Below are 26577 nucleotides of genomic sequence, written 5' to 3'. Positions count from 1 at the left end.
AAAGGTGGGGAATCCTCACTTCTTCCCTCCTTCCACTAATCGAACCAAGTTCTAGCAACATTCTTGAGGTAATATGCAACTAGTTCAACCTTATAGTATCAACCACATGTATCACGTCAAACATCTTCTTCAATTCTTCCACAGTTCTCTGGATCCTCAGTAAAATTAGAACCAATGACTCTTGGGGGATACATCCTTAAGAATGCCTGAATCATCGAAGTGTAAGCCCCTTCTTGTCGAGCTTCTTATTGTTCCCCTACTTGGTTGATCACAGCTTGACTCAGCATACGGATAGCCTCACGGAACTCAACATTAGTAACTTCTCCTTGAACATTCGTTGTAATAGGTACCTTGTTCTTTTCGACATTCCTTCTGGATGGTCGACTTCTAACTTATCTTCATGGAGGCATGATGTTAGAAACACATGCAAACACGAATTAGAGGGGAAACATTTTAGCGATAAACACTAATTCACAAAATGAATTATGAAAGAAGTGAGAAATTTCTACATGTTAGAGCCTTTTAATTATAGATGTGGCGCGCTTCACACGGATGGCTAAGACTATATGGACACGGATTAATAGACCCCCTAGGACTATTGAACTGTTGTACCAAGTTTTTCATGCTTAGAGCCTACACCTTGGATGTGGACGACACCCAATGATCATTTTTTTCCTTGAGCGAACCCCTAACCTAAATTACTTAACTCAATGGAAAAACAACAAAAATGTTCTAATAATTAACTTCATGAATGTCTTTGGCCAAAAGTGGTACTTAAGTCTTAACATAAATAAAAGAGAGTCAACTGAACTAACCGACTTTCCGTCTATGAAACCTATAACAATATTATGATGAATATTGGATACACCTAAAAACATTTTGAGATTTACAAACCATAAAGCATATAAAAAGGATCCTCAATAAATAAAGGAGGTTCACCACTAACTCGGAGTGCTCAAAATAGACCAACGATGCGCTTGATGCTGATCCTAGTTACATGTCTCTGCATCATAAACGATTCAGGCCAACTGGCATCAGTAAATTAAATCTACGAGTATGAAAAACAACTTAAGCCTGATGGGAATGAGATGAATATAACTTGGCTGTGCTCAACTCAACAAATACTCTACTAAATATATGTATATAAAAGATCTCGCCAACACTTCCAGAACTATGAGCTTAAGTGGTGATACAACATCTCGCCCACGCTGCCAGAACTGTCTTATAATTTGTCATCACATAAAAAATCCTCAACCCAGTAAATCCATTGGCTAATCTGACGTTATTATCAAAAAAGTATGATGCGTTGAGACCTATTATGGCCACGTATCTTACCTGGAAACCTTAACTAATATGAACTCTCATATCCACATCGGTGCTCAATACTACTACCAAAGTATACTTTATTTCATGATTTTAAAATAACCTCTTTACTCTGGGTTTACAGAATTTGCTAACCCCTTTTTAGCTTAAAAAGACCTTTTGGAATGGATGTTCCTTTCTCTTGTTTAAAACTACGTTGGGAAATCCTAGTTTCCTCTTAACCTAAATGTAAAAACATTTATAAACTTTGAGGGATTACTTAGTTCCTTTATAGCCTTTGAGAAATGAACTCAACTCTTACTCTGTGCTGAACTTAAAACTTAGCACTTAGGGAATACTTAGTTCCCACATAGCTTATGAGAGATGAACTCAACTCTTACTCTTGGCATAAGTTGAAACTTAACTCTTAGGAAATACTTAGTTCCCATATAGTGTTTGAGAAAGAAACTCATCTCATACTCTTTGCTTAACTTGAAACTTATCTCTTAGAGAATACTTAGTTCCTGTATAACTTTTGAGAACTTAACTGATCTCTTTACTCTTTCTTTAAATAGAAACTTGAGCATTAAAAGTAAGTTAAAATTTTTAGACAAGACTCTAGGAATCTTTAAGAAACTTTACTTTAACTTCCTTTACAACTTTAGATTTAACTCCTTAACTTCCTTGGCTTTGATTCTAATTTCCCTTTAATTGGATTATTGATTCAAGGTTTGTGATTCATGTTTATTGATGCTTTCATGAAGTTTATAAACCTTAGAGTATTGGAATCGAGTAGAAAATGTAGGATCATCACTGAAGAACTAGTACGTTAAGATAAGGAAAGAAAGGGGTCTTAGAATGGCGTTCGCGCTCTGAGAGGCGCGGGGTGCTAGAGCATGACAGAAAAAACACAGGTCTTAGGCGCTCTGGTTGGTGAAGCACACTAGAGCCTGCCAGACATAGCCTGCCATGAAGGGGCTATGGGAGGCACAATGCCTCACGTGTTGTCAGACGTGATTTTAGATTTTTCTTCTCTGATTTTCAACCCATATCTTTATAAACTTCATGGATATTTTTCCAAACACTTAAATCACTAAATACCTAAATGCCCAATAGTTTAAATCGTAAAACATACCTGAAACATGAATAAAACAACTAAAGGCATACTACAACTCAACCAATGAGAATTCAATAACTGTTCATCAAGAAATTCAATATTCATGGCGCAATCTATTCAAAACCTGGTGTTCTTTAAGAGTTTTTGGTCTCTCATTCCTTTCTCCTTCTTCTCTTATGTTTTCTCCAAAGCCCTAAGCATAATCAATCTTATAAAAGTTGAATTAAGGGTTACTTTTACCCTTAATAAACCCTTAAAACAAATTAGGAAATAGCAGGGTCAAAACACTACTTTACCCATACTAAAATCCGGTTTGTGTAACACTCTAAAAACCATCTTTATAGAAAATTATACATGTGCAACCAATGGTTGCGTCGACAGAGCATAGACAGACCCACAGACCGTCCTGCAAAACCGTCGATGGGAACAGAAACTACCAAAAATCTCAGCCCAGGAAAATTAGTTAAGTGTTGGTCGACAGACGGACTTATGCTATATAGGTTAGACAACGGTCCATAGTCCATGACTCTCAATAGAGACCCCCTTCACCCATTTTTTGACAAGAGCCATGGATGACCGGGACGGTCCATAGGTGGACCTACGGTCCGTAGTTCTGCCGTACATGGGAATTAGCAGACAGTTAAGGGGAAATGTAGTTGGTTAAACTTCAAATGGTCATAACTCGTAGCACAAAATTAATCAGGTGTCCCATGACCTAGACACAGATAGATAATTTAATCGTATTTCCATAGCCATCGACCTTGATGAAATCAGAGCTCTGAGTAAAAGGTTATTCACATTTTAGCAAAGGCCTGCCGAATAGACCCAAATACGAACCGTCGATTGAACGATGGACCGTCTGTCTAGGGGTATTTTGGTACTTTCCCACTTCGTTTATACATTAAGATACATAATTTCGACCCTAAATCATAAGAATTGAGTCACTTTAAGCCTAGAAACATAACAAGATTTTACCTAGGTCAAATCATTAAATCAGAAGTTACAAAATTAGAAGCAAGAAAGGAGAAAAAGCTCAAGAACCCAAGTTCAAGAACGAAGCATGTTTCCAGCAATTCCAGCCCTTAAATTATGTGTTTCTCCGTGAATTTCATCATAGGTATGTGGTATTTCACTACTGGGTTCCTTTCACCCATTGAGTCCCTAGTTTTCAGTCAGATTATTGATTCCCAGATCACGCTTAGACCTAGGGTTTCTATAACTTCAACAGAACTTCATGAACTTATTAGGTATCTGTTCCAAATCAGTTCATTGCTGAATTTCAGAACCCTAGCTATGTATTTCTTAAGTTCTTGAATTACACATGCTAAGTCAGATATTTAAGTTACTTTAGACATACATGTCTTAATTATAAATGCATAATTAGCATATTAATTGTTGCATTCTCAGTTTGCATGTTTAGTTTTGAGCTATCAAGCTTACAGAAACTCAGTCGTAATAAGTAAATTAAAAAGTTCATGGGAGTAGAATAATGCCGCGTTGGACTAGTGTTCAGCATACCCAATTAGTCTCAAAACTACTAGCCAAGTAGGTTGTAAGTCCCCTCTATGGGCAATTAGTTTAGAGATCACACCAGCATGCCTTTATACCTTTGGAAGGGTATATTGGGTCCTCTCAATAGGGAGTATACATCGGATTCCACATTTAGCTCATGTGGTTTTATTATCGATTATTAGTAGAACTCACTTTTTAGTTAGACTCTTTTGCATTGACAATTTATTAGTATACTAAGTATTGAGTTTCAGCATATTATAAATTGATCATTATATTAAGTTATCTCAGCATTCATAATCTATATCATGTTCAGATTATTATACTTGTTTGTGCTTGTTCAGTTATATTTTATTTCAACTTTATTCTATCCTACATGCTCAGTACCTTTCAAGTACTGACGCATACGCGCGCTACGTCTTCTCGTGATGTAGGTTAAGGTTCTCATCATCCAGATCATGCATAGATCAATTTTCGATATTCAGTTCAGTAGATTCAGTATTGAGTCCTCATTCTCCGAGGACAACTGTCATGAGTTTCATTTTAGTCTTTAGTCGATTAGTTTTAGTTTTGCTAGATTTAGATGGGTCTTGTCCCAGTATTTCTAGTCTAGTTTAGAGTCTTATTTAAGACATAGTTAGCTTCAACATTGTGTTGAGTTAGTAACTTCATTGTATTAAACTCATCTATCTTCTATTATATCAGTTTAGCATATGGGTATTCTCCATCGTTTCATCATAAATTATGACTTAACTTTTGCATCAGTTTATTATCTTTAGTATGGTCATGATCATGCAAGTAGGTTAGCTTGGGATCACTTATGGTCGTAGGTTCCGTGTCCGTGTCTCGGGGGTAACTCTAGGCATGACAGTTTGGACTTTACTCAGTCCAACAACCCAATTTTTGAAAGGCATATCTCTCTCATACGACATTGAAAATGAGCAAACATGGCGATGTTGGAAAGATATACCCAAAGACAGTCCATCAATATAAAGAACTACTCCTAACTCCTACTGAGATAGAAGTTATGACCGTTTGAAAATAACCAAAAATCACTTTTTAAACTTAGGAACTTTTCCAGACTTTTCATGTTCTTTCCCAAAAAGAAACTATTCTTAGTTTCTTTGTTTTATCCAAACTATTTTAATTTACGAGATGTTACATTTAAATGGTGTGTGTTGGTTTCGAGCGGCAAATGTTAGCAATTTCAAATTCAAATGAAGCCCAAATCGAGAAATACAATTTTTTCAATTTCATCATGTAATTTAGCACATGGATCTGGCGCCTTGGACCACCCAAAATATTTTGCTGAAATAACTTAATGAGTGTGATCACGCCATTTATTTGTCCAATTTTTTTTTGGTATCCGCAACGACTTTATCAATGATATGGCTTGGTTCATAGTGGAAAACGTCTGTATTTCAAGTCTAAAAGAGGCTCAGAACAGGACATACTAAATTTCTCGATTTACCTTTGTTAAAGACCATGGATTTTGCGTTATTAGTGATCGTAATGTTGTTTCACAGAAACTGTTGCTAGTGCCCGTGACAACCATATTAATGATGTTGGTTGATGTGGTCACACCAAATTCCTATTTTTTGGTAATAAACTATGAACATATATTACTAGCAACTAAAAAGCATCATTTATTTAGGGCCTGACTCATTGAATATCCTCCATCAAATCTCAAAGTGTATCTACACTTTTGATACAAATTTTTTAGCCTAGTTTATGTTTATTTAGGTCCTTTCAGTACGATCTACTATCATTTGGTGGTTCTGTACTAAAAAATATTCATCGTTATTTCAGATAGATTTAATCTAGCAACTTAACCCAAAGAGCTTCTAATTCTATGTTATGAGTACCAAAATTAGTTTCCCCAATACAACATAGTTGCATATCTTGCAAATTTTTACACTCAGACCCCCCCCCCCCCCCCCAATTTTTTAGTTTGACAGAATCTATCCCATGCTACCAATTCTACTTTGCTTTTCTCTTTTGGGATACACTTAAAGAAATCTCTACATTATCTATCAACCTCCTTAAAATCATCTCAAAATTTGGTGACTTTAAAAATTTAGTATATGTCACACCAATTAATACTGAGAACGTAACATATAAATTAGTGCAATAAACAACTCAAATATTTTAAAGCTATTTAAAAATTTCATGAATTCTCTTAATTTTATTTGTAATATCTAAATCGAAACAAATAAAATAATGTATATTGTGCTTGTACTTGCATATGCATAATATGTCAATAGTTGATTTCTAAACAAGCCCATTATATTTAAAGCTAAATGATTTACATTTTTTCAATCAAAGGTATATCATATATTATTACACATTCTCGAAATGTACATGATTTTCAGTTTTCAATTCTACCACATCACTTCTATTGAAGTAGAGGACCTAAAATAATACAAATATTACTCAGATTGTCCATGTAATTCAAAAATGGAAAAATTATGAAAGTGCATACTCCAAATAAAATAATGTTATTAAGAATAATACTAAAAATGTCTTATCATTAAATTGCAAGAATGTACTAAAGGAAAACTACAAGATACTTTAATGGAAAAATATAACTCATATTCCTTTAAAATTGGAATCTTTTTTTTAAAAAATGTAACTTATTTAGGAAAAAAGGTAACTCATGTACCAATAAAATAAGATTCAAAATAAATTTTAAGAATTTTAAATATCTATGAAAAATATATAATAGGAAATTGATTTATACACTTAACATAACCACACAATAATAACCAATATCATCACCTATAAAGTGCACAAAGTTCATCACAATGTTTGTCAAACTAATTGTTTCAAGCTAACTTCATTCACCAAACAATTTTTTAATGACACAAATTAATATTGTGCACCGAGAAAATACTCAACAAAAGGTGATTACATGTAAACAAAATTCTTTGTAGCTCTCAAAAAGATATCAGCAAGTATTTTAGGTGAAGCACACAAGCTTTCTGTTAAAAAAGGAGCACAGGTTGCGATTTTGGCTTATTCCCCCAGTGAAACACAATTTATTTATGATTCCTCTAACATCTATGACTGAATAAATAAGTACTTTAATTATGTGAAGGCTTTTGTAGTCAAAGGGGGTCATTGATTAGATTGCCTTAAGGAAAGGATTTATCTATTTCTTTTTATCTTATTTAGTATTAGTTAAGAGAAATTATCATCTAATTTATGAGTGATCATTTCTCGTAACTAATATTATAGAAGATAAAACAAATAGATAAATCCTTGTTTATAGGCAATCAAATCAATGACCCCATTTGACCGCAGAAGCTTTTGCATCATTGAGGAACTTATTTATAGTGTCAAAGCTGTTGGAGGAATTATAAACATATGGTATTCCACCCTTGGATTAAGCCAAAATAGTGTGATCCTATTCTACTAAAGTGATCGTGTGCGTCCTTGAGAACACTTGATCATAGCTTTTTGAAATCTACAAAGTGTTTTGCTTTAGATATTATCACCTTTTGTTGAGTTTTCTGCCGGTACATAATTTGCATTTGTACTATTAAAAAAGTTTTTGGTGAATGAGTATTTCTTTAAATAATAAGTTTGAGAAGTTTTTTAAAAAAAATGCGCACTATATAGGTGATGATATTGGTTTTTATTTCGTTGTTAAGATATGTGAATCTAAATTTATTATAATGTTTTTTATTTGTTATCTACAATCTATAAAATATATTTTCAATCCAATTTTAAAAATACTTGAGTTACTCTCTTTCCATTCATCTTCCAATTTTAATTTTGTTTAAAGTTTAAAGGTACATGCGTTACATTTTCTTCATTAAAGTAGCTTATAATTTTCTTTTAACATACTACTCTTCTTTAAAGATAGAATATTTTTAATTATATTCTTAAAACATTATTTGATTTTGAGTAGGAACAATCTTAATATTTCCATTTTTGAATTATATGAACAATTTTAGTAATATTTGTAAGATTTAATGTCCAGTAATTAAATATGAAGTTATTTGCTGCAATGGAAAAATGTAAACATTTAGAACAAGAGATGTTAGGTTATTGGCAATTTAATATTAATATTTAACATATTAAATTGCTTTATTTTAGAGTTATAAGAATGAACATTGGAATGGATAACTTCTACATCATCCATTAGCATTGGTTGTCCATCACTTTATTTCATTCTTAATACCTCCATTACTCTTTGTAACCTATGTAACATATGTAACTCCTATTGTAACATATGTAACCTATGTAACTCCTATTGTAACCTATGTAACTCCTATTGTAACATATGTAACCTATGTAACTCCTAAGGCCATTATCTTCCTATTCAATGCTAGGAAGACTTCCTGTAGTATAAATAGTGGTAGTCTTCATTTGGTTTTAGAAACACAAAAAACACAAGAGAAAACAAAGAGTGAAAGAGTTAGTCTAAAAAAGAGTTCTTATTAGTTGAAGGGAGTTGTTCTTTTTTGTGGAGCTTTGGACTCAACTCTTGTCCAGAGTTGTTGAGTTATACTTTGTGAAGGCTGTTGTATCCTTGAGGGGACAAGTCAAAGAGGACTACTGATGGACCGGTGAAAACATTTGCTGCAGTGGGCTTGAATCTCCTTAAAGAGAGCGAGATATTCGCGCCTCAGCCTGAAGAGGTTACTTTCTTCATTTTGTTTTCAATTGTAATCTTGCAATTTTATTATCTTGTAAGTTTTTTTACTAACAATTTTAAGGAGATTCAAAGATGGCTACAATTGAAAAAACCGCGGATGTAAAGATGGGAGATCTTAACAAGCCATTTTGGTTCAATGGTAACGATTTCAAAAGATGGAAGGGTAAAGTACTTTTCTACTTAAGTCTTCTCAATGTTTCTTAGGTTTTAACCGAGAAGAATCCAAATAAAGAAGACATCACCACTATGAATGATGAGGAAACTATTTCTCGTCTAGAGAAAGTGGAAAAGTATGATGGTGATTCCTATAAGTGTCGGTATTATCTTCTTAATTGTCTATCTGATAATTTTTATGATTATTATGATAGAACTTACTCTAGTGCAAAGAAAATTTGGAAGGCATTGCAGAGTAAGTAAGATACCGAAGAGGCTGGAGCAAAAAAATATGCAGCTAGTAGATTTTTTCGTTTCCAAATGGTGGACAACAAATCAGTGGTAGATCAAGCTCAAGACTTCATCATGATTGTTGGAGAGCTTAGGTCCGAAGAGGTTAAAATTCGAGACAACCTTATTGTTTGTGGCATAGTGGATAAACTTCTACCTTCTTGGAAGGAATTTCAAAAAACTATGCGCCACAAGCAAAAGGAAACCTCTCTTGAAAGTTTGATAATGAAAATCCGCATGGAAGAAGAAGCAAGAGGCCAAGTTGCACTTTTCAAACAGAAGAGAACAACATTACATCGAAGGTAAATTTCATTACTTCGAATAATGCTACTCCTGAAAGTCACAAAAATACTTCTTTAAAGCCTAAGAAGAAAAAATTCAAGAAAAATAATGGTAGACCTCCCAAGAAAAATAATGGTGAAAATGACCAAGCACAAACTCAACAAGATCAAGAAAAGGGACCATGCTTTGTTTGTGGCAAGAGTGGGCATATTTCTCGATTTTGCAGATTCAGAAAACATGGTCCTAACCCTATGGCAAACGTTACCGAAGAACCTTTTGTGGCGGTGATTACCGACATAAACATGGTTGAGAATGTTGATGGATGGTTGGCTGATTCTGGTGCAAACCGTCATGTCTGTTATGACAAAGACTGGTTTTAAAAATATACTCATTTTGAGGAGCCCAAAACCATCATGCTTGGTGATGCTCACAGTACTCAAGTGCTTAGAAAGGAAGATGTTGAATTGTGATTTACTTCTGGAAGGATATTAACATTGAAAGATGTACTTTATACTCCTTCTATGAGAAAAAATTTGATGTCTAGTTTTCTTCTTAATAAAGCAGGTTTTAAACAGATTATTTAATGTGATCAATATGTAGTAGTTAAGAAAGGTATTTTTGTGGGGAAAGGGTATGCATGTGATGGGATGTTTAAGTTGAATGTTGAAATGAATAAAACTTCTACTTCTTTTTATATGCTTTCTTCTACTAATTTTTGGCAAGCTCGTTTGTGTCATATTAATGATCGTTATGTTGGAATCATGAGTAGTTTAGGATTAATCCCAATAGTCAAAAAGAATTTTGAAAAGTGTGAGGCTTGTAGTAAAGCCAAGATCACTAAAAGGCCTCATTTTCAAGTTGAAAGAAAAACTTATTGTCACGACCCAAATCGGGCCGCGACTGGCACCCACACTTACCCTCCTATGTGAGCGAACCAACCAAGCTAAACCTTAACATTTAAATATAATATCAACAGAAAGTAATGCGGAAGACTTAAACTCATTGATAAAAACCAATTCAATAACTTCTAAAAACTCAACAACTATTATTATCCCCAAAATCTGGAAGTCATCATCACAAGAACATCTACTTCAAATTACTAAAGCTAAGAGTATCTAGAAACTAAAATACATAAAAAACTAGTCCATCCCGGAACTTCAAGGCATCAAGAAATGAAGAGGAAGATCCAGTCCAAGCTAGAAGCATTAGCTCACCCTAAAATCTGGAGTAATGAAGACTGACTAGAGTTGCAGTTGAGTTGAAGACGATGGTATGTTCGCTGCACTCCACAAATAATCAAAAAGAAAACATACAAGTAGGGGTCAGTACAAAACATAGGTACTGAGTAGATATCATCGGCCAACTCAAAATAGAAAACAGTATATATAAGATAATATCATAAAATCAACTACAATACTCAACATGCGGCATTTACAATTACCATAACCCTTGGTCATAACACCAAGCTCATCAATGAGGACTCACGCCTCCTCATCATACTCATTTGGGAATTAGGTTCATTAGATTGAGTATATTAACATCTTTCAAGATTCATTATCTTTATTCCTCTCCGGTCGGTACGTGACACTCCGCTCCTCATATACTATCCTGTGTCGAAACGTGACACCCGATAAATATTCTATCCTGGTACCAGAACGTGGCACCCGATCTATATACTATCCTGGTGTCAGAACGTGACACTCTGATCCTCATATACTATCCTGGTACCGGAACGTGGCACCCAATCTATATTCTATCCTGGTGTCGGAACGTGACACTTCGATCGTCATATACTATCCTGGTACCGGAACGGGGCACTGATCCATATTCTATCCTGGTGTCGGAACGTGACACTCCGATCCTCATATACTATCCTGGTACCGGAACGTGGCACCCGATCCCCTAATCTCACTACTTTCGTTCATCAAGCCTTCTTTTATACCAAGGCATCATCATTAACAAAGTAGATTAGGGTTTCTTTTTCAAGATTTAGGATTCAATAGTTTCATCATGCTTATTTCATCACAATTATATCATCACAACCTGCAAACACATAATTAAGCATATAGAAGGGTTTACAACACTACCCAATGCATATCATTCGCTATTAAGAGTTTACTACAAATAGTATAAAAACCATAACCTACCTCCACCTAAGATTCATGATCAAGCAAGCAATTTCCTGAAGATCTTTGCATTCCTCTTTGTTTCTCTCTCTCTCTCTCTCGATCGTTTCTCCCTCTCTTTCGGTTTTTTGTTTTTCTTATTCAAACCCTCTTTCTTTTACCCTAATTAGCATATAATTAAGTATAAAAGATGGTGAATTAACCCGTTAATTAACTCAAGGTTACCTCTTTTAACCCTCAAGTAGTTAAATTATTAACATTAACCCACTAAATTAATAATTATAGCAGAAATAGCCCAAAACGTCTCTTAAAACATTAAAGAAATCCGACCCTGCCTGGGATTACGCAGCCTGTGACGGGCCGTCGTGCCTACGACGGTCAGTCCTGCTGCTCCATCATAGAGTTCAGAGACTTAATTCTCTGAAGAGTCTGTGACGGTCCGAAGTTCAGAGAGTCGATTTCAGTACCCATTTTTCAGAATTTCTAAGTGTTTTGAAACGAGACCCCTCAACGGTCCGTCGTGCCCATGACGGTCCGTCGTGGGTTCCGTCTCAAAACGACTAAACAGGTCGTTACAATGTATACCAATTTACCCATCGTTCGTCCCCGAACGATCACAAGACGGAAAACAAGGGCGAAAAGGAGTACCTAAATCTGTAAACATGTGTGGGTATCTTTCTCTCATATCAGCCTTTTTCTCCCAAGTGGATTCTTCGACTGGTCGATTCTTCCATTGAACTTTGATGGATGCAATCTCCCTTGATCTCAACTTGCGAATTTCTCTATCTAGAATGGTAATAGTCTCATCCTCATAAGTCAAATTTTCATCAAGCAAGACTGAATCCCAACGGATAATATTGTTTCCATCCCTATGGTATCTTTTAAACATAGACACATGGAATACCGGATGCACTCCGGACAGCCCTGGAAGCAAGTCTAACTCATAAGCCACCTCCCCTACTCGCTTAAGTACTTCAAAGGGACCAATATACCTTGGGCTTAATTTACCCCTTTTACCAAAACGCATTACCCCTTTCATGGGTGAAACCTTCAGCAAGACTTGTTCACCCTCCATGAACTCCAAGTTTCTAAACTTTCGATCTGCATATTCCTTTTGCCTACTTTGCGCTGCTAAAAGCTTTTCTTGAATAGATTTTACTTTCTCCAATGAATCCCTCAAAAGGTCAGTACCCCAAGGTCTAACCTCAAATGCATCAAACCACCCAATGGGAGACCTACATCTTCTCCCATATAGTGCCTCAAATGGGACCATATCAATGCTTGAGTGATAGCTATTGTTGTAAGAGAACTCTGCTAAGGGTAAGAAGCTATCCCAATGACCACCAAATTCTATCACACATGCACGAAGCATATCCTCCAACACTTGAATCGATCGCTCAGACTGACCATCGGTCTGAGGATGGAACGCAGTACTAAGGTCCAACCTAGTACCCAATTCCGCATGCAATGTTTTCCAAAACATAGAAGTAAACTGCGTACCTCTATCTGATATGATGGAGAGTGGAACCCCATGCAACCGAACAATTTCTAAGACATAGATTATGGCTAACTTCTCTGCATTATAAGTCACCTTGACCGGAATGAAGTGGGCAAACATCGTTAACCTATCAACAATCACCCAAATGGAGTCATACTTACTCATTGTCTTTGGAAGACCAACCACGAAGTCCATTGCAATTCTCTCCCACTTCTATTCAGGAATGGGCATTCTCTGAAGTATTCCTCCGGGCCTCTGGTGTTCATACTTTACTTGCTGACAATTTGGACATTTGGCAACAAAATCCACAATGTCGCGCTTCATTCTACTCCACCAAAAGTTGCTTTAGGTCACTGTACATCTTGGTTGAACCAGGATGTATAGAGTACCTCGAACTATGAGCCTCTGTCAGAATAGTGTGGATCAAATCATCAACACGGGGCACACATACCCTTCCCTCAATTCTCAAAACACCTTCCTCATCCATTATTGCTTCTTTAGCCTCTCCTCGAAACACCATATCCCGAATTCGGCTTATTTTCTCATCATCAAACTGTTTTCCCTTGATTTTGTTAAGAAAAGAGGATCTCGCCTCCAGACTGGCCAAAAATCCTCCCTTCTCATTTACTTCTAACCTCATAAAGTCGTTATCCAGAGTCTGAACCTCTCTAGCCAATGGACGTCTAGAAACTTGCAAGTGAGCTAGACTTCCCATGCTCCCTGCCTTTCTCTTCACAAATAATACCTGAGCACCCCAAGGAGATGCACTTTGTCTAATAAAGCCTTTGCTTAGCAACTCTTGAAGTTGTGCCTTTAACTCTCTTAACTCCGCGGGAGCTATTCTATAAGGGGGTATAGAAATGGGGCGAGTACCCGGTTCAAGATCGATGCAGAAGTCAATATCTCTATCCGGTGGCATGCCAGGAAGGTCTGCGGGAAACACATTTAAAAACTCACGAACTATCGAGACCGACTCAATTGGAGGTACTTGGGTAGTATCAGATCAAACAATACAGAAGCCATGCAATCACAAACCGAAAGATTACCTGTGATGACAGAATCAGATGTCTCCGCTTTAGATCTCCCAGGGAAAGCATAAAAATGGGCCCTCTCACCTGTCTGTCCGTTGCCCCTACCATGTTGTGATGTAGTGGCTCCAGTTTGCCCATCACCCCGACCGTTCTACTATACCCATATTGTGTAGTAGCTCATGACAGTCAACCAGAAAATCATAAGCATCCTCAGAATCAGCACCCTTGAAGAGTGGAGGTTTCAATTTCAAGAAGTTACTGAAAAGTTCATGCTGATCATTTGTCATTATAGGCCATGTATTTAGACGAGGAAACGTGCCTATTTCCAATGAGACATCCATGCGGGGAGCCACAGTAGCTGCCTGTTGTACTTCCGGACCCTGAGGTGCTAGTGCAGAAAACACTGGAGGTGTTTGACCTTGATCAGATAACCCACTAAGATAAGCAAGCACCTGATTTATCATCTCTGGGGTAGGCTGGGGTGGCAATCCCTCATTATGTACTTATTCATTTTCCCCATCCTCCCCTTCTCTTATTACTTCCTCAGTCGATGGAGGAGTCACCGCCCTAGTATCAGATGGGCTAGGTGCTCGTCCTCTTCCCCTAGAGGACGTCCTCCCACGACCATCTTCCACGGCCTCTTGCCGCTGCTCTTCCTCGAGCTACAGCCCCAGTGGCTGGCTCAGATGTATCTAGTCTTGCCGATGTTGATGTCTTTGTTGCTCTAGTTCTAACCATCTGCGAAATAGAGTGAAGATGGTCAGATACCAATTTGTATCACCTAGATACCAATTGGATCCAAGTAATAGCACGAAAGAAAGAAAGAAAGAATGGAATTTTCCTAAAGTCTTATAGCCTCTCAAAGAAAAGTAAAGGCGTCCCCCTACGATTCTTTAAGACTCTACTAGACTCGTTCTTGTGTGATGAGACCAACGAACCTAAGGCTCTGATACCAAGTTTGTCACGACCCAAATCGGTCCGCGAGTGGCACCCACACTCACCCTCTTATGTGAGCGAACCAACCAATCTAAACATTAACATTTCAATATAATATCAAGAGAAAGTAATGCGGAAGACTTAAACTCATTAATAAAAACCAATTCAATAACTTCTAAAAACTCAACACCTATTATTATCCCCAAAATATTGAAGTCATCATCACAAGAACCACTACTTCAAATTACTAAATCTAAGAGTATCTAGAAACTAAAATACATAAAAAGCTAGTCCATGCTGGAACTTCAAGGCATCAAGACATGAAGAGGAAGATCCAGTCCAAGCTAGAAGCATTAGCTCGCCCTGAAATCTGGAGTAATGAAGACTGGTTAGAGTTGTAGTTGAGTTGAAGACGATGGTATATTCGCTGCACTCCACAAATAATCAAAAAGAAAACATACAAGTAGGGGTCAGTACAAAACATAGGTACTGAGTAGATATCATCGGCCAACTCAAAATAGAAAACAGTATATATCAGATAATATCATAAAATCAACTACAATACTCAACATGCGGCATTTACAATTACCATAACCTTGGTCATAACACCAAGCTCATCAATGAGGACTCACGCCTCCTCATCATACTCATTTGGGAATTAGGTTCATTAGATTGAGTATATTAACATCTTTCAAGATTCATTATCTTTATTCCTCTCGTGTCGGTACGTGACACTCCGCTCCTCATATACTATCCTGGTGTCGAAACGTGACACCCGATCCATATTCTATCATTGTACCGGAACGTGGCACCCGATCCATATACTATCCTGGTGTCGGAACGTGACACTCCGATCCTCATATACTATCCTGGTACCGGAAAGTGGCACCCGATCCATATTCTATCCTGGTGTCGGAACGTGACACTCCGATCCTCACATACTATCCTAGTACCGGAACGTGGCACCTGATCCATATTCTATCCTGGTGTCGAAACGTGACACTCTGATCCTCATATACTATCCTGGTACCGGAACGTGGCACCCGATCCCCTAATCTCACTACTTTCGTTCATCAAGTCTTCTTTTATACCAAGGCATCATCATTAACAAAGTAGATTAGGGTTTATTTTTCAAGATTTAGGATTCAATAGTTTCATCATGCTTATTTCATCACAATTATATCATCACAACATGCAAACACATAATTAAGCATATAGAAGTGTTTACAACACTACCCAATACATATCATTTGCTATTAAGAGTTTACTACGAATAGTATAAAAACCATAACCTACCTCCACCGAAGATTCGTGATCAAGCAAGCAATTTCCTCAAGATCTTTGCTTTCCTCTTCGTTTCTCTCTCTCTCTCTCTCGATTGTTTCTCCCTCTCTTTCTGTTCTTTCTTTTTCTTATTCAAACCCTCTTTCTTTTACCCTAATTAGCATATAATTAAGTATAAAAGATGGTGAATTAACCCATTAATTAACTCAAGGTTACCTCTTTTAACCCTCAAGTAGTTAAATTTTTAACATTAACCCACTAAATTTATAATTATAGCAGGAATAGCTCAAAACGTCCCTTAAAACATTAAAGAAATCCGACCCCGCCTGGGATTACACAGCCTGTGACGGGCCATCTTGCCTGCGACGGTCCGTCCTGCTGCTTCGTCACACAGTTCAGAGACTTAATTCTCTGAAAAGTCTGTGATGGTCCGTCATGCCTGTGACGGTCCGTCCTGCCATTCCGTTACGAAGTTCAAAGAGTCGATTTCACTACCCATTTTTTAGAATTTCTAAGTGTTTTGAAACGAGACCCCTCGAAGGTCCGTCGTGCCCATGACGGTTCGTCGTGGGTTTCGTCATCTCAGCCTGTTTTTCCAGAAATAAAATCTGCTGCTCAAAACGACTAAACAGGTCGTTACACTTATTTGTTAAAATTAGTTCATACTGATATTTGTGAACTTGGTGGAATTCTAACTCGTGGAGGTAATAGATATTTTATCACTTTTGTTGATGATTTTTCTAAGTTTACATATGTTTACTTGATGAAAAATAAAAGTGATGCTTTTGAAAATTTAAAACTTATCTCAATGAGGTTGAAAATTAGTTTGGAAGAAAAATAAAAAGAATTAGAAGTGATAGAGGCCGTGAATATGAATCAAATGAGTTTAATTCTTTTGTTAGGTCATTGGGAAAAATTCATGAAACTACTCCTCCTTACTCTCCTTCGTCTAATGGAGTAGTAGAAAGGGAAAATAGAACTTTGGTTGAATTGACTAATGCCATGCTTATTGAGTCAGATGCACCTTTAAATTTTTGGGGTGAAGCTATCTTAACTGCTTGTTATGTGTTGAATCGTGTGCCTCATAAAAAGTCTAAATTGACACCTTTTGAATTGTGGAAAGGTTACAAGCCAAGTTTGGGATATCTAAGAGTTTGGGGTTGTCTAGCCTTTGTGAGGCTAATGGATCCCAAGATTACAAAGTTGGGTAAGGAAGTTACTACTTGTGCTTTTCTTTGTTATTCTTCAAATAGTACAGCCTATAGATTTTTTTAATCTTGAAGATAATATTGTAATAGAATCTGGTGATGCTATTTTTCATGAAAAATAAATTTCCTTTTGATACTAAACATAGTGGGGGTCAAAGGATTGAACAAAATATTTTCTCACTACCTAGTTCTTCTACTTCAACTTTGAAAAATAAAGAAGTTGTTGATTTTGAGTTAAGAAGAAGTAAAAGAGATAGAGTAGAAAAAGAGTTTGGTCCTGATTTTATGTGTTTAATGTTGAAAATGACCCTCTAACTTTGAAAGAAGCATTATCTTCACATGATTCTATTTTTTGGAAAGAGGCTGTAAATGATGAAATGGAATCTCTAATTTCTATTAAAACTTGGAAGTTAGTTGATTTACCACCGGGTTGTAAAACAATTGGTTGCAAATGGGTCTTAAGGAAAAAGTTGAAACCGGATGGTTCTATTGATAAAGACAAGGCTAGGCTAGTTGCAAATGGTTTTAAACAACTAGAAGGCCTAGATTTTTTTGATACTTTTTCTTCGGTAACAGGAATTACATCCATTAGACTTTTAGTTCCTATGGCTGCCATTTTTGATTTGCAAATTCATCAAATGGATGTAAAAGCTGCTTTTCTAAATGGAGACCTAAATGAAGAAATTTATATGGACCAACCCGAGTGTTTTGTTGAAGCAGACCAAGAAAACAAAGTATGTAAACTTACTAAATCTCTATATGGCTTAAAACAGGCACCTAAGCAATGACATGAAAAGTTTGATTCCTGCATGATTGAAAATGGTTTTAAGACAAATGAGTGTGATAAGTGCATATATCATAAGTCTTTGAATAATTCACATGTTATCATTTGCCTATATGTTGATGATTTGTTGATCTTTGGCTCTAACATGAATTTTATTGATGAAGCTAAAAATGTTCTCAGAAGCCATTTTGATATGAAAGATCTTGGTGAGGCAAATTTTATTCTTGGAATAAAAATAACAAGAACATGTGAGGGGATTTTCCTTGACCAGTCACATTATGTTGAGAAAATTTTGAAAAACTATAACTTTCATGATTGCAAGCATATTGCTACTTCTTTTGATTCAAGTGTTCACTTATTTCCTGTTGAAAGTGAAAATGATGCAATAAATCAAAAGGAATATGCTAGTATAATCGGAAGTTTGAGATATGTGATTGATTGCACTAGGCCTGATATTGCATATGCAGTAGGAGTACTTGGCAGGTTTACAAGCAAGCCAGGTAATGAACATTGGCATGCTATAACAAGAGTTATGAGATATTTAATTGGAACGAAAAATTGTGGTTTGTTCTATAAAATATATCATGTTGTACTTGAAGGCTTTTGTGATGCGGATTGGAACACTTTGTCAGGTGATTCCTGTTCTACAACTGGTTATGTCTTTACTTTAGGTGGTGGTGCTGTTTGTTGGAGATCAAAAAAGCAAACTATAATTGCTAACTCTACCATGGAGGCTGAACTAATTGCTTTAGCTTCAGCTAGTGAGGAAGCGAATTGGTTAAGAGATTTATTGTTACAAATTCCTTATTTTGAAAAACTAATTCCTCCTATTTTAATTCATTGTGATAGCACCGCTGCAATTGGTAGAGTTCAAAACCGTTATTACAATGGTAAATCCATACCTATAAGGAGGAAACACAGTAATGTAAGATCGTATTTGAAAAATGGTACCATTAATGTTGATTATGTCAAATCTTGTAATAATCTTGCAGATCCTCTTACGAAGGCCTTAACAAGAGAAAAGGTCTGGAGCACATCGAAGGGGATGGGATTGAAGCCTACAAATCCTTGATTCATATATGAGGAAACCCAACCTGGGGACTAGAGATCCTATAACCAGATTCAAAGGAAAAAACTAATCATATGATGACTTGTAAAAAATGCACTATTTTTTTCCCTCCCTATGATGTGAGTACATTATTTCCTGTAGTTTGTGATGGTTAGGTTGATTAAAATCTTAATGATTATATGTAGCCCGTATGGGTGGAGTGTTAATCTTACAGGAGCACTCTCGACAGATTTAACCTATGTGATGTGTTGAAGTAGGTCGCTTCCTATGAGAATGGGGCTTATTCTCAAATGCACTCATGAAACTGGGATAGCACATGGGCATAACGTGCTGGCTGTTAAAGCTTATGTCAACACCTTGATTATTACGTGTGAGCAGTGATATTTTATTTTCCTTAAGCAATCATAGTTCAAGTCTGAGACCACTACGACTCTGGAGTAAAAGTTACTATTTCACTAAGTGGAGGTTCAATGCACAGCACACATTCATTATGCATAGTAGTCTTCCTTCAACTGATATACTCTCTTATCTAAATATTAAAATAAGTGGGGGATTGTTAGGTTATTAGCATTTTAATATTAATATTTAACATATTAAATTTCTTTATTTTAGAGTTATAAGAATGAACATTGGAATGGATGACTTCTACATCATCCATTAGCATTGGTTGTCCATCACTTTATTTCATTCTTAATACCTCCATTACTCTTTGTAACTTATATAACATATGTAACTTCTATTGTAACATATGTAACCTATGTAACTCGTATTGAAACCTATGTAACTCCTATTGTAACATATGTAACATATGTAACACATAAGGCCATTATCTTCACTATTTACTACCTCCATTATCTTCCTATTCAATGCTAGGAAGACTTCCTGCAGTATAAATAGTGGTAGTCTTCATTTGGTTTTAGAAACACAAAAAACACAAGAGAAAACAAAGAGTGAAAGAGTTAGTCTAAAAGAGAGTTCTTATTAGTTGAAGGGAGGTGTTCTTTTTTGTGGAGCTTTGGACTCAACTCTTGTCCAGAGTTGTTGAGTTATACTTTGTGAAGGCTGTTGTATCCTGGAGGGGACAAGTCAAAGAGGACTACTGCTGGACGGGTGAAAACATTTGCTGCAGTGGGCTTGAATCTCCTTAAAGAGAGCGAGATATCCGCGCCTCAGCCTGAAGAGATTACTTTCTTCATTTTGTTTTCAATTGTAATCTTGCAATTTTATTATCTTGTAAGTTTTTACACTAACAAGAGAAAAGTAAGATTATATAACTAGGCTGGACAAGAACGTAAATCATTTACTTTTAAATGTTATGCGTTAATTTTCAATGAAAAATGTTAGCATATTAAAATTTAAATGAGACTCAAAGTGAGAAATAAATATTTTCCATTTTATCGTGTGTACTAGTATATGGATCAGGCGTCTTGGACCACCCAAAATATTATTCTGAAAAAAATTAATGAGAGTGAACATAGTGTTTATTCGTCCAAAAATTTTTGTGGATAACCGTAACAGTGTTATTAATGATGTGGCTAAGTTTGGAGTGGAAAACGTCCATATTTCAACTCCAAATGAGGACAAGAACGGGATATACTAAATTTGTCATTTTATCTTTCTTAAAGTCCATGTAATTTAGGTAATTAGTGAGCCTGACGTGGTTTCAGAAAATTTGTATATTGTCGTTCGTGACTATCATATTAATTGTGTAGGTTGGTCCAGAGGAAAAAATTTCTACTATCAAGTTCGAACAAAGCCTAAAACGAAAAATACCAAATTGCTATTTTTTGGCAACAAACTATGAACATATATTATCAACAACTAAAGAAACTACATTTATTTAGGGTCTGACTCATCGAATATCCTCAATCAAATGTCAAAGAGTATTTATATTGTTGATAGCAATTTTCTATACCTAGTTACAGTTTATATCGGGCCTTTCAGTACCAGTTACTATCATTTGGGGGTGTATGTACACAAAAATATTCATCATTAGTGTAGATAGATTTCAACTATGCACATAAAGCAAAGAGCTTCTTTCTAAGATATGAGTACCCAAATTAGTTTCCTCAATACAACATAGTTTCATATCTTGCAACCTTTTACATTCACCCCCCCCCCCCCTTTTTTAGTTTGACGTACTTTATTCCATGCTACCAATGATACTTTACTTTTCTCTTTTTTGGGCTACTTTGAGATAAATCTCTTCATTTTCTATTTATATCCTTAACCACCCTTTGAGGAACGGTAAATTCATTTGTGCACTAAAAATAACATATATGTTATTTTAAAATCATTAGTTATATAAATCACAATAATTAAAATTAAAAAGCATCTTCAAATTAATTGACTTTTGAAATTTAGAATATGTCACACAAATGAAGATAGAGAGAATAACATATAAATTCTATAAGATTATGTCAATAGTCATATAAATTAGTATAATTAACAACTCAAAATATTTTAAGGCTATGTGGAACTTTAATAAACTCTGTTAATTTCATTTGTAACATATAAATCGAAACAAATAAAATAAAGTATATTGAGCTTCTACTTGCATATGAATAATATAACAATAGTTGATTCCTAAACAAGCCCATTGTATTTTAAAGGTAAACGATTTACATTTTTCCCATCAAAGTTATATCATATATTTTTACACTATCTATAAATGCACATGATTTTAAGTTTTTAAATTCCAGCACATCACATTTTTTTGAAGTAGAGGACATAAAATCCTACAAATATTACTCAAGTTATCCAAATAATCCAAAAATGGAAAAATTATGAATGTGTCTACACAAAACCACATAAAATTATTTAGAATAAAATTGTAAATATCTTACCTTAAAATCTCAATAATCTATTAAAGGAAAATTAGAAGCTACTTTAATGGAAAAAATATAACTGATGTACTTTTAAAATTGGAAAAAAATATATAACTTATGTGGCGATAAATGTCACTCATATGCCTTTAAATCAAGACAAAACATATTTAAAGGATTGTAAATCTCTAAGAAAAATACATATAGGAAATTCATTTAGATACTTAACATAACCTCGGAATAAGAATCAATATCATCACCTATAAAGTGTGCAAATTTCTTCACAAAGTTTCTCAAACCAATTTTATCAAGCCATCATCATTCACCAAATAAATGTTTAATGATATAAAATTAATATTGCTCACTGACAAAATACTCAACAGAAGGTGATAATATCTAAAGAAAACGCTTTGTAGCTTTCAAAAAGATATCAGCAAGTGTTGTCGGTGAAGGACACAAGCTTTCTATTAAAAAATGGAGAATATGTTGCTATTTCGCTTATTCCCCGGGTACCAAACAATTTATATATGATTCCTCCAACATCTCTGACACAATAAATAAATTCCTCAATAATGTGAAGTCTTTTGTAGTCAAAGGGGGTCATTGATTTTATTGTCTTTAGGAAAGGATTGAGATATTTATTTTTATCTTATTTAGTATTAGTTAAGAAAAATTATCACCTAGTTTATAAGTGATCATTTATCTTAACAGATACTAAAAAACCAAATAGAAATATTCATGTTTAAAGGCAATCAAATCAACGACCCCATTTGACTGCAGAAGCCTTCACTTCATTGAGAAATTTATTTATGGTGTCAAAGCTGCTGGAGGAATTATAAACATATGATATTCCACCCTTGGATTAAGCAGAATAACAACATGTTATCAGATTCTAATAAATTGTTCGTGTGATTCCTTAACAACACTTGCCCATAGCTTTTTGGAAGCTGCAAATGCTTTATATATTATCACCTTCTGTTGAGTATTCTGTCAGTGCATTATCTGAATTTGTGGTATTATGAAAGTGTTTAGTATATTAATGTGGCTTTAAATGATAAATTTGAGAAGCTTTGTCAACAAATTTGTGCACTATATAGGTGATGATATTGGTTTTATTTCGTTGTTCTGTTAAATATATAAATGAATTTCTTATTATGCCTTTTTATTTGATATTTAAAATCTATAATATATATTTTGAAGCCAATTTTAAAAATACATGAGTAAAGCTCTTTCCATTCATCATCCAATTTTAATTTTTTTTAAAGTTTAAAGGTACAAGGGTTACATTTTTCCATTAAAGTATCTTCTAATTTTCTTTTAATATATGGCTCTGCTTTAAAGATAGGACGTTCTTAATTATATTCCTAAAACTTCATTTGATTAAAGTAAGAACAATCGTAATTTTACTATTTTTCAATTATTATGGCATAATTTTACTAATAGTTGTAGGATTTAATGTCCACTAATTAAATATGAAGTTATGTTTTAAAATGGAAAAATGTATACATTTAGAAAAGATAAAAATTAGATTACATAACTAGGATGAAAAAGAACATAAATCATTTACCTTTAAATTGTGTGTGTTTGTTTTTAGGGGAAAATGTTAGCATATTCAAAATTCAAACAAGGCCCAAAGTGAGAGATAAATTTTTCTAAATTTTTTCGTGTATATTAGCATATGGATCAGGCGCCTTGGACCACCTAAAATATTTTTCTTAAAAAACATAATGAGTGTGATCACACTGTTTATTCGTCCAAATTTTTTTTGAGGGTAACCATTACGACTTTATTAATGACGTGGCTTGGTTCGGAGTGGAAAATGTCTGTATTTCAAGTCCAAATGAGGACCAAAACGGGATATACTAAATTTTTCATTTTACCTTTGTTAAAGTCCATGGATTTTGGGGTTATTAGTGTTCCTGACGTGGTTTCAGAAAAATTGTAGATTGGTGTTCGTGACGACCATATTAATTGTGTGGGTTGGTTCAGAGGGGAAAACTTCTATATTTTAAAGTTCAAACAAAGCCTAAAACGAAAAATACTTTTTGGCAACAAACTATCAACATATATTACCAGCAACTAAAGAAACTACATTTATTTAGGATCTGACTCATCGAATATCCTCAATCAAATGTCGAAGTGTATATATTTTTATACAAATTTTTGGTACCTAGTCTCAGTTTAATAGGGCCTTTCAGTACCAGCTACTATCAATTGGTGGTGTATGTACAAAGAAATATTCATCACTAGTTTAGATAGATTCCATCTATGCACTTAACCCAAAGAGCTTCTTTATAAGTTATGAATACCCAAATTAGTTTCCCCGCTACAACATTGTTTCATATCTTGCAACTTTTAATATTCAACCCCCCCCCCCCCCCCCCCCGTCCTTTTTTTTGTTTTATAGGTTGTATCTCATGCTACTAATGCTACTTTAATTTTCTATTTTGGTCTTCGCTGAAATAAATCTCTACATTTGCTATCCACATCCTTAACCACACTTTGAGGAACGATAAATACAGAAATCGAATATTTGTGCAGTAAAAATAACATATATCTTACTTCAAAAGCATGAGTTATATAAATAACAATAATAAAAAATTAAAAACATCTTAAAATTAAGTGACTTTCTAAATTTAGCATATGTCACACAAATTTAGATAGAGAGAATAACATAAAAATTCTATAAGATTATGTCAATAGTCCTATAAATTAGTATCATTAACATCTAAAAATATTATAAGGCTATGTAGAAATTTAAGAAACTCTCTTCATTTCATTTGTAACCTATAAATTGAAACAAACAAAATAATGTATGTTGAGTTTCTACTTGCATATGAATAATATGGCAATAGTTGAATCCTAAACTAGCTTACTGTATTTTAAAGGTAAATCATTTACCTTTTTTCCATCCATGTTATATCATCTTTTACACTATCGCTTAATGTACATGATTTAAAGTTTTCAATTCCAGCACATCACGTCTTATCACAGTAGAGCACATTAAATCCTACATATGTTACTTAGATTGTCCATTTAATCCAAAAATGAAAAAAATATGAATGTGCCTACTCTAAATCAGTTAAAATTATTTAGAATAAAATTAAAAATGTCTTCTCTTTACAGCACAATAATCTATTAAAGGAAAATTAGAAGATACTTTAATGGAAAAAATTGTAACTCATGTACCTTTAAAATTGGATAAAATAAAAAAAACATAACTTACATAGGAAAAAATGTCACTCATGTAACTTTAAAATTAAGTCAAATATATATTTAAAGGATTGTAAATCTCTTAGAAAAATACATAATAGGAAATTTATTGATATACTTAACATAATTATGGAATAAAAGTCAATTTCATCAACTATAAAGTGTGAAAATTTCTTCACCAAGTTTCTCAAAACCTACTGTGTGAAGCCATCTTCTTTCACCAGACAAATTTTTAATGATACAAAATTAATATTGTGCACCGAAAATATACTCAACAGAAGGTGATAGTATCTAAAGAAAAAAGCTTTGTATCTTTCAAAAAGATATCAGCAAGTGTTGCCGGTGAAGCACACACACTTTCTATTAAAAATGGAGCATATGTTTCTATTTTGACTTTTCCCCGGGTTCCACACCATTTATTTATGATTCCTCCAACATATATGCACAATAAATAAGTTCTTCAATGATGTGACAACTTTTGTAGTCAAAAGGGATCGTTGATATGATTGCCTTTATGAAATGATTTATCTTTTTTTTTTATTTTATTTAGTGTTAATTAATAGAAATGATCACCTATTTTATTATTGATCATTTCTGTTAACAAATACTAAATAAAATCAAAAAAAATAAAAATATTCTTGTTTAAAGGCAATCAAATCAATGACCCCATTTGCCCGCAAAAGCCTTCGCATCATTGAGGAACATTTTTATGGTGCCAAAGTTGTTGGAGGAATTATAAACATATGGTATTCCACACTAGGATTAAGCAACAATAGCAACATGTGATCTTATTCTAATAGAAAGTTCATGTGATTACTTGACAAAACTTGCCCATAGCTTGTTGAAAGCTACAATGTGTTTTGCTTTATATATTGTCATATTCTGTTGAGTCTTCTGTCGATGCATTATATAAATATGTGATATTACAAAAGTGTTTGGTAAATTAATATTGCATGACATAATAAGTTTGAGAAACTTTGTCAAGATATTTGTGCACTATTTTTGTGACGATATTTGTTGTTATTTCATTGTTATATTAAGTACACAAATGAATTTCTTATTATATTTTTTCCGTGAGATTTACAATATATATATACTATATATTTTGAATCCAATTTTAAAAATACATATGTTACGCCTTTTCCATTCATCTTCAAATTTTTATTATTTTTCACTTTAAAGGTACACGAGTTACATTTTTTCAATTAATGTAGTTTCTAATTTTCTTTTAATAATCTACTCTGCTTTAAAGATAGGATATTCTTAAGGGATAATGCACAACTAAC

The sequence above is a fragment of the Solanum lycopersicum genome, chromosome 2 (assembly GCF_036512215.1).
Source record: "Solanum lycopersicum chromosome 2, SLM_r2.1".
NCBI lineage: Eukaryota > Viridiplantae > Streptophyta > Magnoliopsida > Solanales > Solanaceae > Solanum > Solanum lycopersicum.
The sequence above is the reverse complement of the archived record's forward strand: the minus strand, read 5'-3'. Positions refer to the sequence as shown.